Here is a 17,241-nt window from a genome sequence, read left to right as displayed (position 1 = left end):
ATTCCTATGATGTCTGAGCTTTCTCTAGCACCCATCCTTGACCACAAGGAAAAATAAAAATTGGTAGTTTAACAATTGCATTAAAGATTTCGGGAAGTATTAGTAATAATGATATAAAAACCAAAAAAGTTAGGCCGGGCGCGGTGGCTCAAGCCTGTAATCCCAGCACTTTGGGAGGCCGAGACGGGCGGATCACAAGGTCAGGAGATCGAGACCATCCTGGCTAACATGGTGAAACCCCGTCTCTACTAAAAATACAAAAAAACTAGCCGGGCGAGGTGGCGGGCGCCTGTAGTCCCAGCTACTCGGGAGGCTGAGGCAGGAGAATGGCGTAAATCCGGGAGGCGGAGCTTGCAGTGAGCTGAGATCCGGCCACTGCACTCCAGCCTGGGCAACAGAGCGAGACTCCGTCTCAAAAAAAAAAAAAAAAAACCAAAAAAGTTTAAAAAAAGACAATTACAAATTTGCAAAGGGAAAAGCATTATATAAGAAGATAAATATATTTCTTTACAGTGTACCACATGGCTTACTAATGAATAATACTTCATTTTCACAATAATAATAACATAAGGACCAACTATTGAATTTGCCAATAAGCATGATTTAGCTATACTAAGAATAGAGAAAGGACAATAAGCATATGTGAGTATGTAAAAGAATTGGATGTTCACTTTCTTTATTTCTTTTTTTTTTTTTTTTTTTTTTTTTTTTTGAGATGCAGTCTCGCTCTGTCACCCAGGCTAGAGTGCAGTGACGCGATCTCCACTCACTGCAAGCTCCCCCTCCCAGGTTCGCGCCATTCTCCTGCCTCAGCCTCCCGAGTAGCTGGGACTACAGGCATCTGCCACCATGCCTGGCTAACTTTTTGTATTTTTAGTAGAGACAGAGTTTCACCATGTTCCCCAGGATGGTCTCGATCTCCTGACCTCATGATCCACCCGCCTTGGCCTCTCAAAGTGCTGGGATTACAGGCGTGATCCACCGTGCCGGGCCAGATGTTCACCTTCAATTAAAAAATTAATAATGTCTACAATTATGATATTAAGAAATATAGCAGTGCCAATATAATATTTGGTAATATGGAAGTTTAGACTAGAAAAATTGGCTAAAAGTTGAAAGCAGTTGTCTTAGGGGGCAGGGTACAGGGAAGGAATAATACTTGGGACTGCTGATTTTCATTATGACTACTGTAATGCTGTTTAGGTTTTTAAAGCATGTATGTATGTATCATTAAATAAATTTTTAATGAACAAGAACAGAGAATGATGCAGTGGGCACGTTTATTTATTTGTTCAGCTATTTTGATTGTTGGTTGTTCAATTGGTTTTTTTCTTCTGTCCATTTTCTCCCCATGATTATTGTAAAAATGCAAACTTTTATTTCTTAGCAAGTTTTATTCCTCCAAACACATGGTTTCTATAGAGGGTTACATTTTTTAAGATAAGCTTATTCCTTGGCTACAACTGATTGATCCAGAATTGGGAAGGAGAGAGGAAGAGAGAGAAAAACAGGAGAGAGAGAGAGAGAAGATAGAGAGAGAGAGAGAGAATGAAATGTCACATAAAGACGGGGAATGATGAAGAGTTGTAGCAATGTTGAAGTCCCTGGTTCCATTTATTCCTGAGGACAAGCATCACCCTTGCCTTTCCAGTAACTTGGTTTTTAAGTTTTACTTCCTGTGGGATACCTCCTACATCCTTCATACTTTTCTTCACAGCTAGTTTGATATTGCTTGTTTGTTTGTTTTCTGTAAAGAACAGTAACCACACTCCTAGTCCAGTCCACATTCCTAGTTCAGTTTCTCAAAGATTCTCGGGAGATACCTGAGATGGCAGAGTGGATGGTTTTAAAAAGTGGACTTTCCTATGATTAGCAGGCAACTGCATGCCTGAGTCTGGGAGGAAAACTTGAGTGACGAGGCAGGTGAAGATGGATTGAGAAAAACCTTCATCTGGTGAGAAGGAGACCCTGAAAGGAGAGGGAGATATGCCATCAGCAATCCAGGACGGGTCTGGGTGCAATGGCTCACGCCTGTAATCCCAGCACTCTGGGAGGCCAAGGCGGGCAGATCGCCTGATGTCAGGTGTTTTAGACCAGCCTGGCCAACATGGTGAAATCCCATCTCCACTAAAAATACAAAAATTAGCCAGACATGGTGGTGCGTACCTGTAGTCCCAGGTACTTGGAAAGCTGAAGCAGGAAAATCACTTGAACCCAGGAGGTGGAGGTTGCAGTGAGCTGAGATAATGCCACTGCACTCCAGCCCGCGTAACAGAGCAAGACTTCATCTGAAAAAAAAAAAAAAAAACAAGCAATCCAGGACTGGTGCAAACCAGAACTCTGAGGACCCCAATGGAGAGTACCCAAGAGAGTTCTCTTGAGACACCAAGCGTACAGTCGTTCCCTTCTCTCCCTCTTCACTCCACCTCCTGTCTTTCTAACATCTATTTGGAGGTTAAATCTCCATGAACAGTGGGCATACAGTGGTGACAACTGGCCATGGAACAATTCATCCTAAGAGGAAGAGCCTGGCTACGGAAAGGAAGGACAAGGACACAGGGGTGGGCAGAGCACATGGGGCCCCAAAGCCAATTCTATTTCTCCACAAGGCTGAAAGATCAGGAGGATCAGGGGAACGGTGGAGGACAAAGACGTCAGACTTGTAGGATGGAGCTTCCCTGGATGAAAACCTACTCGAATTATCATTTGAAAAGTTAAAAAAAAAAAAAAAAAAAAAAAAGAAGGGAGAAGACATAGTTGATGCTGCAAAATAAATTAAATCCATGCTTAAGGATACAGAGGGAAAGGTCTGAAAGGAAATACTGAGAAAGGAAATAACAGAGATGAAAGACCAGGAGTAAAGGTCAAGGGGAGAAATAAAGCATAAGCAATTATCGAAGAAAAAATACAAATCCACCCTCCATGGGCCAAGGATTAAAAAAAAAAAAAAATGACTTCTGTGTATGGATTGCAATTCCCAAGCTGTCTTAGGCAAAATAGTATGAACATGTTCATTTAATTTTGGAATACTGTTTAAATTAAAAGGATCAATATGCCTAAGAAGTACTTCAGCAAAAAGAAAGGGTTATGTAGAAGCTGGGCGTGGTGACTCACACCTGTAATCCCAGCACTTTGGGAGGCCAAGGCAGGCAGATTACGAGGTCAGGAGATCGAGACCATCCTGGCTCACATGGTGAAACCCCGTCTCTACTAAAAATACAAAAAATTAACCTGGAGTGGTGGTGGGTGCCTGTAGTCCCAGCTACTTGGGAGGCTGAGGCAGGAGAATGGCATGAACCTGGGAGGCAGAACTTGCAGTAAGCCGAGATCGTGCCACTACACTTCAGCCTGGGCGACAGGGTGAGACTCTGTCTAAAAACAAAAAAAAAAAAAACAGGGTTGTGTAGAAAAGGAAAAGCAAGTTAGGGGCTGTCTTCTAACTTCTCATCTGCAGTATCAATCCCACAAGGTAGTGGAGCAACACTTACAGTTTGGAGCAAAAACTATTGAGATACAAGACGTCTTTTATCAATGGAAGTGATAAAAAAAAAAAAAAAAGATATATGTATTAAACAAGAACTCCAAAAAAATCCATAGGAAACAATTATTTAAAGATTGTCTCCAACTAATTGAGCGATACTAAAATATTACAAACTGAAAAATGGAGACTTTGCATTAAATTTGACAGGATTCAGCTCTAAAACTAGATAAACATCCTTCATATTTATCTTGTTCTCTCCAGGATAAATGTAAATCTAGTTGTAAAATGAATCTAAAATCAAAACATCTGCTCCTTTTAAAATAGTGTAAAATTCATGATTCTATGAAAAAAATCTGAGATTAAAACGTCAGCTAATATTAACAAAGTCTGAGAAATGTGGAGAGAGGAGAGCGTGGAGGATTGTGTACTCAAAAGATCCTTTCCTTCTTGACTCTGAGAATTAGTCAAGGTGCAACCAAAGAGACTTTTGAAACATTAAAAGATAAACATCAAAGAAAGTAAAAGCAAAGAAAACATGGTTTATAGAGCAAATAGGAGTCACAAATGAAACAGCATAAAACAATATTTAAAAAGTACAAAACTATATGTTAGAACATGAAATAGGCCTTTTGTGGCCTGATGTTAAATGCCTCTTAAAAGGCAAAGACTCTCGAGTTTGCTTTTTTTAAAAAAAAAAATTAGCCAATCCCTGTCCACCAGAGAACATCTAAAACAAAGGTGTTCAGAACGTGAAGAGAAAAATATTAGACAAAGATACATCAATCAAAATCAAACAAAAGGAAGGAGAAGTACAAGCATGAATATCAAACACCAACTTCAAGACAAAAATATTGAAGGGAGCAAAAGTTCACTTCTTTTGATGAGTGGTACAAACATGTATGAGATGAATAAAATAGCAAGGCAGATTTAACAAAACCTCTGAAAAATGGTCACGCAGTAATAGTTGGGGATATTAAGATATATCACTACTCATGATAAATCAAACAAGCAATAATGAAGTGTATATATAGAAACTACAAAATCTACTCAATAAGTAACACAGATACCTCTTACAAATGAGCAATAAACCTCAACATTCACCATCTGTAGAATACGTTTTTTTTTAATTGAGCACTTTAGGTTACAAAAATAATCTCAAATTAAAAAAGCAAAAACAATAAATGAAAGGTACAGCCTTTCCTTTCATCCTTTTTTCTTACCAGAATAGAATAAAACTAAAAATGAGCAAATTATTAAGCCACCGAAATAAAAACTTTGAAGTATCCTTCTAAATAACTTACACACAAAAATAATTCACACTGCAATTACAAATTATAAATAATATAAATTATCTCCTTGAGATTTTTAAAAACATATCCATTCAGATGTGTGTCTTCTGACCAATCCTTATTGGTGGGAAATATATCAATGTGTTAAGAGTAATTAGCTTTGGGTAGTGTTTATTTCCTTTGGGTGTAACAATTTGTCTATACGCATGCATTGATCTTTAAATGGAAGAGATACTTGATAGAGGCCGTATCTTTGATGTTTTCAAAGTTAGAAAACTGTCCTTGGGGCCATTGCAAGTTCTCACCTCATTTTTAAGATGGAAGATAGACGTTATCTTCAGGGAAGACAATCCCTCTTGTAGTATAGATGTGAAACAAACATGTAACCAATGCCCTCTAGAATCAGTGAACTAATTTAAATGTAGATAACTTCAGACTGAGCAATGTTAAGTTTCAGTTCAACTATGTGAACTAGGTAAAACATTTTTAGGGACAAGATCAACACAGAATTAAAGACTTGTTTTCTTTAAATTAGATTTAAATTGCTCTGTGCCTTAAATATATAGCTTGTTCTTGAGAGATATATTTATGTTTATATCCAGACTTCTATTGGAAAGCAGGATTACGACTGGGAGGACAGGCTCCTCTTGCTAGAGCAAGATTTCTCAGCCTCTGGGTTGGGACACAGGCAGAAGGATATGCCCCTGCTTGTGCACTTTCTCTGGGAGTGGAGCAGCATGAGGGAAATGGTAATTATAAGAACTGAGGAACTGGGTGGCTGAACACCACTGAGGCTTTGAAGAGAGAAAACGAGAGGCTTAGGGTGATCATCAAAAATTTAAAGTAAAATGTGAACACCAGAGGACCTGTTTGGCATCCTTTAAAGAAATGCTTATCTCTTATATTTGGAGGGCTGGTCATTCTGAGAACCAGGCTCAGGATCTATCTGTAAGGGCACCAGAACTTGAGAAAATATTGACGAATCAGCCCCAGCAAGTCTCCTACACTAACATCTAGGTCTTCATAGGGTGGGACACTGAAACTTTGGAGAGGACATCTGGGCGGGTGCCCTGGAGAGTCTTGATTTGTCTAGGCCTGTAGAAGTGGACTGCTCCTCCTTGTTAAAGGATAGGGCCCTGACCACTTTGTTTGACAGCCATGCAGAAGCCTCAAGTGAGATAGTAAGGATGACTGTGCTAGAGGATAGACTCACAGGAACTGAACTGAATTTGGTCTGACCATGCCACACTTTATCAGGACACTGTTGAAGCCTGGGAATGAGTTTTCTGAGCGTGGAAGGTAGACCATATCCAGTGAGTGGGGAGGAACATCTTCCCCAAATTGAACTGAAATTTAATTAGTAGTATTAGTGAAATTCAGTTAGTACTGTGATTGTGACTGAACCGTGAAGGAGACCAGGGTCTCTTCCCAAACGCTAGGGAATAGTTAGAAGTAGGGGTCAGCCGTGGAGGAAAGTGGTTCCCATTAGAGTTGCAACACATTAGGGTCAACGGTAGCATAAACAGCTACACAGTAGTAGCAAAAGAAGGAAGATGGGGTCAGTCTCAGGCGTGAACCATTAGCTGCAGTACTTGCAGGGGCTGCGGGGTGGATTTGCTGGGCAGTAAGGGGAATATGGCATAAGTACCAATAGCAACTACTACAGTCCACTCCTTTAGCTGTCAGCCCTATGGATGCTTCTGACACTAAGTTCTCCCCCATCTGGATACAGCTTCTTCATGATCCTGCTTGGTTGTAAATACTGGGGAAACTGATAGGAAAAGCATAAATCACACCCCTGCTGCTGTATGTGATCTCAAGACTTTACTTGATTTTATCGTTTTCCTTCTCTATACCTGCTAATAGTTGTAATTGGGCATGAGAGTACCCAGAGGTACCCCAGTGGATCACTTCCCTGCCTGCTTTGTTTAATCACAATTCTACCTCTTCATGATGATTAGGCTATAACCCCTCACAAGACACATGGTAACTACTTTCTTTCATTGCTGGTCTTTTGACACGAGAAACTCAAAGTGACCATGTGGTCAATGCAATTTAAAGTTCAGCGTGATGTTTACTGTGTCCTTTGATGGAAGCACAGGCCTTCTGAGAACTAGAACTTGAGACTCACACTCAGGGGCAGGAAGCACAAGTTCCTTAAGAGGGCCTCTGGGAATGAACGTCATAGGAGGCTCTCCTACGTCTACTGCTTGGTTCCTGGACCTGCGTGTTCTAGCTATTGGAGACGCACTCCAAACATTTTTAAAAGCTCCATCCTTAGAGGGTGTCATCTCAAAGCCGATGCCTCAGCTGCACTTTCCAAAGGACATTCTACCATTCTACCCGGCTGATATCTTCCACGTGGTACAATATGTGGTAAGACCAGCGAATGCCATGCCCACGTGCCCACTGCTGTGCCTCTCTTTGCCAGTCTCTTGGACTGAGGACATACTATGCAAGATTACACGCTGGAAGATGAAGCCCTCTGTGAGCCTTTGGAATAATGGTACTGGCAGAGGGACTTCAGGCAGAAAAGGTAAACTGGTATCCAGAATACATGCCAATTGTGATTAAGATGAATTGCTCTTTCCAGAGAAGAAGGGATCCAGTGTAACTGAAAGGCCAACAGTAGTAGCTGGTTGGTCTTACTGATGGGATGGCACCCTATAGTTGCTCAATTTGGTCTCTTTTACTGGCAGGTTGGATATTAAACAGTTGAAGTCCAACCTGGCAAGTCTCACTCTTGGCAAGAGGAAGCCAAAGTTGCTGGACAGATGCATAGCCTCTATTTCCACTACAATGGCAACCCTACTCACTACTAAACAATGGAGTGGTCAAGGACCGAGGTTGGCTACCATTAACTGGCTGCATCAACCTTTCCAGTTGGGTGTTGGTGCCTCTTCCTCAGCAGATATTCTATGGTGGGCATAAAATGCAGTACAAAGATTATCACACTCGATGTCCATTTCCACATGTCCATCTTCCTAACTCTTCCTCAGATCTCCTTGTCTTCTCTTCCAATCTTGTTTTTCCCACTTCCTCAACCAACCAGTTAAGCCATTTGCATTGGTTATAAGTCCATATATATTCTAATCTCAGGTCAATTATCTCTCCACACAAAGCAGATGCCAATGAGCATGACCTGAAGCTCTGCCCACTGAGAAATTTTGTTCTCATCTCTGTTTTTTCAGGGCCATCTCTAAGTGGGGCTAGAGTGAAGAAGTTCATCTCCAGTTCATACAAACCTACCGATCTGAGTCCATTTACATATTAAGTACAGGAGATTTTCTCCTCTGCCTTCTGAATATAGAGAATGATTCTTGAGATGAAAGGTGTGAGCTGTGCGAGAGGCATTGATAGGATAGAGGAGACTGACATGGGGTCTGATGTCTAGACCACCTGTACTCTCTGAACCTTGTCCAGCTCAATGCAGAATATACCACTTCTATCTTGCAGTGGCCACCCCAATTTTATGACTTGATGAGTCCAGTTCATTATGTGCAATTCTGACTCCATGGCCATTTGATGTCTTACGGTAAGACGTAGTGTCTCTGTCAGGGCTCAGTAGCAGTTGAGTTTGAGCATGTGTGTGCACACATATGCATGTGGTTTTAATGGCATATATGTCTAACTTGCAGATGGTATTCTTTTGCTCAAGAACCTAGGAAATCATAGGAAACCCTATGAATTCTCTCTTGGGACTTGCTAGAAACTCCATAAAGCATCCCAAGTGACAGGGTTGCTTATAGTGAAGCCTGGACCTGCTTCAGAGCCCTTTCTTGCTTTAGGTCCCCTTAAAACATCAGGATTACCAAATAAATGGGTCAGAGTAGTATTCTCAAGAATGTAATATGCTGTGTCTAAAACCCGAAGAGGCCACCTAAGCCCTGTGCTGCTTTCTCAGTGGTAGGAGGTACATCGTGCAATAGCCTGTCATTTACATTAGAAAGGATGACCCATTTTGTGCCAGAATACAGGGTCCATAAATATTTAACTGATGTATCAGGACTCTAAATATTTTTAGAATTTCTCTCTCTCCTTCTAGAGTGCATGTGTTTTACCACTTCTTGCATATCAGGGCCAACTTACATGATGTCAGCAATATGGGTGAATGTGTTCATCTATAGAATGTCCAGATGGCCCAGATCCTTTCAGACAATATAGGGATGGAGAGAAAGATAATTAACATATTTCTGGGGCAAGACCATGAATGTATACTGCTGTTCATCCCATATGAATGCAAATTGCTTCTGTCTTCCTATTTGATGGGTATTGAAAAGAATGCATTTGCCAGATCAATAGCTTCATGCCACTTGCCAGAGTCTCTAATAAAGACACCATTTCCAGAACAGCAGCTGCAATTGGCTGTACTAATTGGTTAAGTTTGCAGTGGTACACTGTTATTCTCCATGATGAACCTAGTTTTTGCAGGACCATTGCCCCTGCATCCTTTAAATCTTTATCTACCATTTCTCCAAAGATATAATGATTATTTTACATTTGCTATCTTGACTGGACATGAAGGGAGTTTCAGTTGCTTGCACTGAACCTTTCTTATTAAATAGCTGTAAGTGTATCGGTCAATGAACCAATGTAAGGATTTTGCCAACAACTTAACGTGTCCATTTCCATTATGTATTCAGGAACTGAGGAAATAACCACTGGGTGGTATCTGGATCCAGTGGACACTGTGAAACAGACCTAGGTTGGGACTTCATTTATTACATGACTCCTCTATACTTTTACCCTACTGGAGGCCTAGATGGAGCTTTGGGTCCCTGTGTGTCAGTGTCAACTTGAACTTTGTATCTACAACCCTCAAATGGTATGGGTATTCCATTTTTCTCATTGTGCTGTTACCTGAGTAAATGACCAACATTCCCCTTAGAGAAGAACTGGGGGAATCAGTACCATATGTATTTGCCATGTGTCCCACCCAGTTCACTACAGGTGAGAGTCTTCTTAACTGAGCTGCTACAGCAGCCAGGGAATATCACTCTGCACCTACCACCAGTGATGATACCTCCTTTAGCAGAAGGTCCGAAGTGATCCACCTTCAGAATTTCATCCTTCAAGTCAGCTTCCTAGGACTACTCCTGGTCCCAATGGTCTCAGCTCAGGTTTCCCAGGAGTAGAGTCTGAGACAGAGATTCATATACTCGTAATATACTGAATGCTCTTTAGAAGGAAAAGAAAATGCTAGTAAGTGAGGGAAGCAGGCTAGAGCAGCAGAAGGAGTTGAGAAGAACGTGGTCTCAAATTCAGTCTAGTGCTGATTTGCTCCATGAGAATTCCAGAGTGTTTTGCATATCACAGTTGTCCAGCCTTGAGGCAAGTGATTGGATGTGGTAGGTTATTTTCTGAAGACCATTGATGTGAAGAGGAAATCTTTTCCTTTGCATACAACAGGAGGCAAATCTTGCCAAGGAGAAAGTCCTCGGTATAGCCCATGCCTTCTGTACATAGGCTGAAGGGGTTAACAGATAAAGACCAGAACCACAGGCATCACATCAGCCCTTTCTATTACAGACACTGACGAAGCCCAGCGCCCGAGTTTGTGGTGTCAAGCTGTGAATTCCAGTTCCACTACTTGCTAGCTGTGTGACCTTAGATAAATAATTTAACTTCTCTGAGCCTTAGTGTCATCAGTTGAAAAGCTATGTAGTAGAAACATACTATGTCATGTGATTGCTGTGAAATTTTATAATATAACATGCGAAGTGTTTGCCAATAAGCTCTCAGTAAGCTAGTTGTTTTTCTCTTCATTCTTATCATAAATTTTCAAATCAATTTGGAAGTGAAAGATGTTTTCTCTAAGAAGGCAAGAAAAAAGAGGCCGTAGAAATTAACTCCTTTCTTCCATAATCCTTTGTAAATAAGGAAAAATTCCTAAAGAAGGTGGACAAAGGAGATGGATTTGTTGAATCAGAATCATCTAGTTCAGCTGGTGACCTCTTTTTGACTGGCTCATTCCTGGGAAAACCAAGTGTCTAAGACTCTCAAATCCTTCTGGAAGCTTGGTTACAGAATCCTATAGAAATGAGTTTCTGAGCCCTGGCTATAAATTTTCATTGACTTTACTTTTGCCTAATGTTCAAACGAAAGAAAGCTAACTTCATATTCTCTGGGACAACCTATCCAGAAGTTCAGTGAAAGGGGAAAATTGCTGTTGACTCTCACTCCAGTAAGTCAAGAGCTAGAAAAAAAGTGGATATGGATGCGGTGGAGCCAGAAAATCATTAGGCAGGAATCCAGGAGACCTGAGATCTATATTCCAACTCAGCCGCATCAAGGCCGTACGATCTATAAAATACGTTGGCAGAAGGGGAGAGGAATTTGAAGTTAGAAGTACCCGGGATTGAATCCCAGCCCCACAAATTTTCAGCTGCAGCTTTACAAAAGTATTTCACTTTTCTGGTATTCAGTAACCGCATCTTGAAAATAAAGAAGATGGAATGATTTTCAATTTTGACTATACATTAGAATCACCAACGACATTTTTCAGAAATGCTGGTCCCATCCTAGACCAGTAGAATCAGAATCTCTGGGGTGGGGCCTGGACATCTGTATATTTTAATTCTCCCTCACGTGATTCCGCCCAGATGATTCACATGCACGGTGAAGGTTGAGAACCCCTGTTAGATCGTCTGTCAGTGCTGACACTGATGTGCTCCAACATGGCAAGTAATCCCAACACCTCCATTGCAGGCTTTTAAATGTGCACTTGTACTGTGAGCTCCACCCCAAAAATAAGGTCAGGAAAAGTTCGCACTCTGAGGTGTTTTTTTTTTTTTTTTTTTTTTTTTTTTTTTTAATGTTTTCAATGGTATCTTTGCAGGTCTGAGTCCACAGTTGAGTGAAATGAAGTCTTTGCAGCTGGTCGAAGAACAGGGCTACTTTGTGTTGGGGGAAAGGCTGATGGGACCAGTGGAATTTTCTTATAATCTTAGCCATGTGGTACTTCATAGAAAGATGCTTTGTTAAGGGTTGGGTGCGGTGGCTGATTCCTGTAGTCTCAGCGTTTTGGAAGGTTGAGGCAGGGGCATTGCTTGAGGCCAGGAGTTCACTCAACATAGCAAGATCCCATCTCTACAAAAATTAATAATAATGAAACAAAAAAATTAGCATGGCTTAGTGACACAGATCTGTGGTTTTAGCTACTCTGGAGGCTGAGGCGGGAGAATTGCTTGAGCCCAAGAGTTCAAGGTTATGGTGAGTTATAACAGCACCACTGCACTCCAGCCTGGGTGACAGAGAGAAACCTTGTCTTAAAAAAAAAGGAAAAAAGAAAAAAAGAAGGACAGAGAGCAAGGAAGGAAGGAAGGAAGGAAGGAAGGAAGGAAGGGGAAGGGAAAAGGAAGCACTTTGGGAAGGAAGGAAGGACCACGGTGAAAAGGTCTCTACTAAAAATACAAAAAATTAGCCGGGCGCGGTTGTGGGCGCCTGTAGGAGCTACTCGGGAGGCTGAGGGGAGAATGGCGTGAGGGAGGGGAGCTTGCAGTGAGCCGAGGCGCCACTGGGAGGGACAGGCGAGACTCCGTCAAAAAAGAAAAGTGCTCTGTTGGCATCAAAGTGGAAAATTCTCTTGAAATCATATTTCAGAATGATAACCAGTGACTGCCTGTTTTATATGGTACTGCAATTTTTTCTTTCTTTCTTTTTTCTTTCTGATACTAATTTTCCTCAAAATCACTCACTGTCATTTGTCTAAGTGGCCTTAAAAAGAAGTCAGAGCCATATGCTGTTTTTGCATCTTCCTGACTTCCCATCAATCCAGTAGTTTGGACCATTTTCTGGGTGAAAAGGGAATCTCCATCTCTGCCCAAAAAAATGAGGGTCAGCCAGCCCCCTTCTACTTACTGCCTGTGAAGTCAGTGTTCTACCTGGCTTAGCTAAAGAGATCAGGGTTTTAAGCTAATACCACTAAGTGACACAGTCAATTAAGGCAAAGCATGGCTTAAAACAGCAGAATTAGAAACCCTGATCGATTCATTTTCTGGAACATTTGCTTTGGGAGAAAACAATATGTATACCAAGGCTATTTTCACTAACAAAATAATCTCAAATTCTTTTCTTTTTGTCAAAATATAAAGACTACAGCTTAAGAACTCCATTGCTCCTGAGGGGTCATAGTTCGCATGAAAGCCCCAAGAATTGCTTATAATACCAATATTTTTACTTGGATCCATCAAGCTGCCTAAATATCTTGATTTTACATCCAGGTTGCTCCATCCGCACTGACATGGCTCTTGTCCAGGCAAAAAGTTTCTTACAAGGGGCTGGTAGGCAGGCAAAGTGCTTTAGGAAGAGAAAGCTTAAGCAGAACAGAAAGCTAAAAATAGACCAATTTAGTTAATATTTAACACTTTGTGTTTTCATGAAGCAGGTTGAAAAATTTAAGCTCCACCAGTGGCCACGAAAGCCAACAATATTTCTTTAATATTTTAGTACCCGAAACCACTTAGCAGTAGGGGAAAGGCTGCCTGTTAAGAAATGTGTTTAGTCATGGAGGACAAGGCCAAATTTCCACTGTTTGGAGAACTAGCCACCCATTGGCTGTTCACAGACATAAGCCAAAACCACCAGGCTCAGAATGTAGTTCTGAAGCCTACCGTAGTAAGAATGCCTCTTTCCCCTTTTTTACTCTCCTAATCTGATTTTCAGTAAAGGGGCATCCTACTTCCTTCAGATTGTTCCTCAATGATGCGTGGATCTCACGTCAGGGTCCCTGATTGCTGTGGATGGGTTCTCGGGAGTCCAAGGAATGGTGCTCAGCTGGCGTCTCTGGGTCCTTCCTTGCCTTGCGGCTACAGGGATCTCTATCACAGCCTGGGTCTCCCACTTCTGGCACCTGCTCTGCCACCTTCCCACCTTCCACCTCACAACTAACCCATGTCTATGTGTACGTGGATACGTGGGTGAAGCTGAATTACTTAGCTCTTAAACCCTCCCAAGAGGTGAACTCTAAGCCAAAAATCCTGGAACTTTCAAACTCATTCTGCCTCATCCTGTCTTCCCTCAACACATGTTAATGACTTCTTACCAGCTGTGGTACAATAAGTAAATAAGTGAATGAATGAATCAATCAGTTTGGTCTTTGTCCCTGGTTCCTGGCACAGAGCGTCCAAAACCCCTGGAATTTTGTGGGTGACAGGAGTATAATTTGTGATTTGTAAAGGGGCCCTTTTTGACCATAGCCATGTTTACGCTAATGAGGCAACTCTTGGCAGGATGGAGGGCCTGATAGCTTCAAGATGGGGGCTGGTCACCAGAAAAAAACAACCACGTGGCTAGAGGGTTAAAATATCAGCCCCAGCAGCTTCGCACAGTGGCTCACGCCTGCAATCCCAGCACTTTGGGAGGCCGAGGTGGATGGATCACCTGAGGTCAGGAGTTCGAGGCCTGCCTGGCCAACATGGTGAAACCCCATCTCTACTAAAAATACACAAATTAGCCGGGCGTGGTAGCGTGAGCCTGTAATCCCAGCTACTTGGGAGGCTGAGAAAGGAGAATCGCTTGAACCCTGGAGGCAGAGGTTGCAGTAAGCTGAGATTACACCACTGTACTCCAACTTGGGGGTGACAGAGCAAGTCTCCATCTCAAATATATATATGCGTGTGTGTGTGTGTGTGGGTATGTATATATATGTGTATATATATGTGTGTATATACATGTATATATACATGTGTACATATGTATGTGTGTATATATGTATATATATGTGTGTATATATGTGTATGTGTATATATGTGTGTATATACATGTATATATGTGTATATATGTATATACGTGTGTATATATGTATATATAGTGTGCGTGCATATATATGTATATATACGTGTGTATATATGTATATGTGTGTATATATGTGTATATACATGTGTGTATATATGTATATATACTTGTATATGTGTGTATATATGTGTATATATGTATATATACGTGTGTATATATGTGTATATATGTGTGTGTATATATGTGTATATACGTGTGTATATATGTGTGTATATGTGTGTGTGTGTATATATATGTATATATACGTGTATATATACCTATATATCAGCCCCACCTTAGGAGAGAGGACGGGGGCAGGAGATTGAAGTCAGCCACCAAGGGCCAATGATTTCATCAATTGTGCTTATGTAATTAAACCTTAATACGAAACTCACAATGAGGAGGTTTGGAGGTTTTTGGTTGGTAACACCTCAAAGTGCTGGGAGGATGGTGAGCCCGGGAAGGGCATGGAAGTTCTGCACCACCTCCCCGCCATACCTTGCTCTGTGCACCTCTTCTATTTCCTGAGCTCATTCTTAATACTAAACCAGTAATAGGAAGTAAAGCCCATTCCTGAGTTCTGTGATTATTGTAGCAAATTATGGAGCCTGGTGAGAGGAGTTGCAGAAAACCCCGATTTGTAGTCAGCTAGTGCAGCAGTACAGGTCGCCTAGAGATGTCATCTGTGGCTGGCGTCTGAAGTGGGGGCAGTCTTGTGGGATTCAGCACTTAACCCGTGGGGTCTGTACTAACTCTGGGTAGCGTCAGAATAGAATTGAATGCCAGGACACCTAGTTGCTGTCAGAGAATCAGAGAATTGATTGTGGAAGCACACATTTAATGGTTAGGAAGAAAACACACACCAGCTGAAAAGGAATTCCTGTCTCTGCCTATGGAGTATAAAGGCTAAGACGGTTTCCCCACTCACTGCCTCTGAAGGCTGTGTCACTGCTGCATCAGGGGAGGGAAAAATAGGGTTGCCAGCTTAACGACACGAGCACACTTAAGATTCGTTACTTGGCCGAGACACTGCCTTGGAGCACCTACTTGTGGGAAACCAGTGTGAGTACCCCGTCACTGCCACTCTGCCACATTCTTGGCTGAGGTACAAAGAAAAATTATGTCTTGGAACATTGTCTGGCATGTTGGGGCTGAGGTTCACTGAGGCTTGGTTAAGCCTGGAGGGCCCTGGTGCTGCTTTGATGCTGTGATTCATTCATTGATCTTAGTCAGTTCCACAATTTACATGCTGGTGTCAAAGTCTCACCCAACATAACCACAGAGGCTTTCTGCCTTCATCCATAAAACAGGCTGGGAGATCAGGTGAGACTTTCTGGAGTTTTGATACAGGGAGACAAAGATACGGGACATTCAGGGACTTCAGTGGTGCGATTCAGCCATCAGATGAGTCCCTTTATCCCTAAAAGAGGACATTACGGAGCCTCGTGGGCAGGGAGTTGTAGGAAACTCTAATTTGTAATCAGCTGTGGCAGAAAGAGGGTGTGATTGGCCTGGAATGCCACAGATTCTGTGGCCTACAAAAGCTGATCACTCTCCACAGTTCTGATTCCCAGGGACTTACATGTTCGTGGTATCCTTGCTTCTAGCTTCTGCTCCCAAACGCTCTGTGTAGCTCTACACCTCCAGACCCAAAACTCAGCCACTGCTTCTTTACTGGTGGCCGGAGGGAAGTAAAAGTGAAGAGCAAAATATTTTTAAAAATTTTTTTTCTGAAGTTTATTATGGGAAGGTATTACATTGACATTGACATTATTCCTCTTCCATCTGTTTGACCTTCCTGTCCTCTCCTCTCCCTCCACTGCCATCTCTCTCCCATGCTCCTTCCTTCCCAATTCAACCTCAGAGACTATCTATTGACATTACTATAATGTAATTTCGAAGAAATATTTAGTGAATGGTCAGGCAGGGTGGCTCATGCCTGTAATCCCAGCATTTTGGGAGGTGGAGGCGGATGGATCACCTGAGGTCAGGTGTTCAAGACCAGCCTGACCAACATGGTGAAACCCTGTCTCTACTAAAAATACAAAAAATTAGCTGGGTGTGGTGGTGGGGCGCCTGTAATCCCAGCTACTTGGGATGCTGAGGCAGGATAATTGCTTGAACCTGGGAGGCAGAGGTTGCAGTGAGCCAAGATTACACCATTGCACTCCAGCCTGGACAACAAGAGTGAAACTTCATCTCAACAACAACAACCAAAGAAATATTCAGTGAAAAAAATTAAGACCTAAAGAGAAGTGTGTGTGTGTGTGTGTGTGTATCTACCTATATATACATATATATATAATCCTGTAGTTTATCTTTTTTAAAAAATAAAAGATATTTGCTTATTAAAAAAATGAAAAGGCAAACCATAACTTAAAAAAAATGGTTACCTAAAAGAGAAGGAGAAAATAGGATGGAGGGGATAAGACTTAGTTGAAAATGCCTTGTTTTGTAGATGTGACTTTAGAACTATATAAATATTTTATAAAATTATAAAATGAAGTAAAAAAGTAATCTTTATATATTGAAAGTAAAATTAGATAAATGAGCCTCCCTATGTATTAACATACAGTGGGTGGTGAAACCACTCGGTAAGCAATTAGTCTAAGTGACTTTAAAAGATAGTAATTTGAGTGTAAAATTTTTGTGTGAGACAGCCTAAGGACTAAAAGAACCGGGGAAGAAACGTTTTCA

The sequence above is a fragment of the Macaca thibetana genome, chromosome 16 (genome assembly GCF_024542745.1).
Source record: "Macaca thibetana thibetana isolate TM-01 chromosome 16, ASM2454274v1, whole genome shotgun sequence".
In the NCBI taxonomy this organism is placed as follows: domain Eukaryota; kingdom Metazoa; phylum Chordata; class Mammalia; order Primates; family Cercopithecidae; genus Macaca; species Macaca thibetana.
This window is presented reverse-complemented; position numbering follows the sequence as displayed.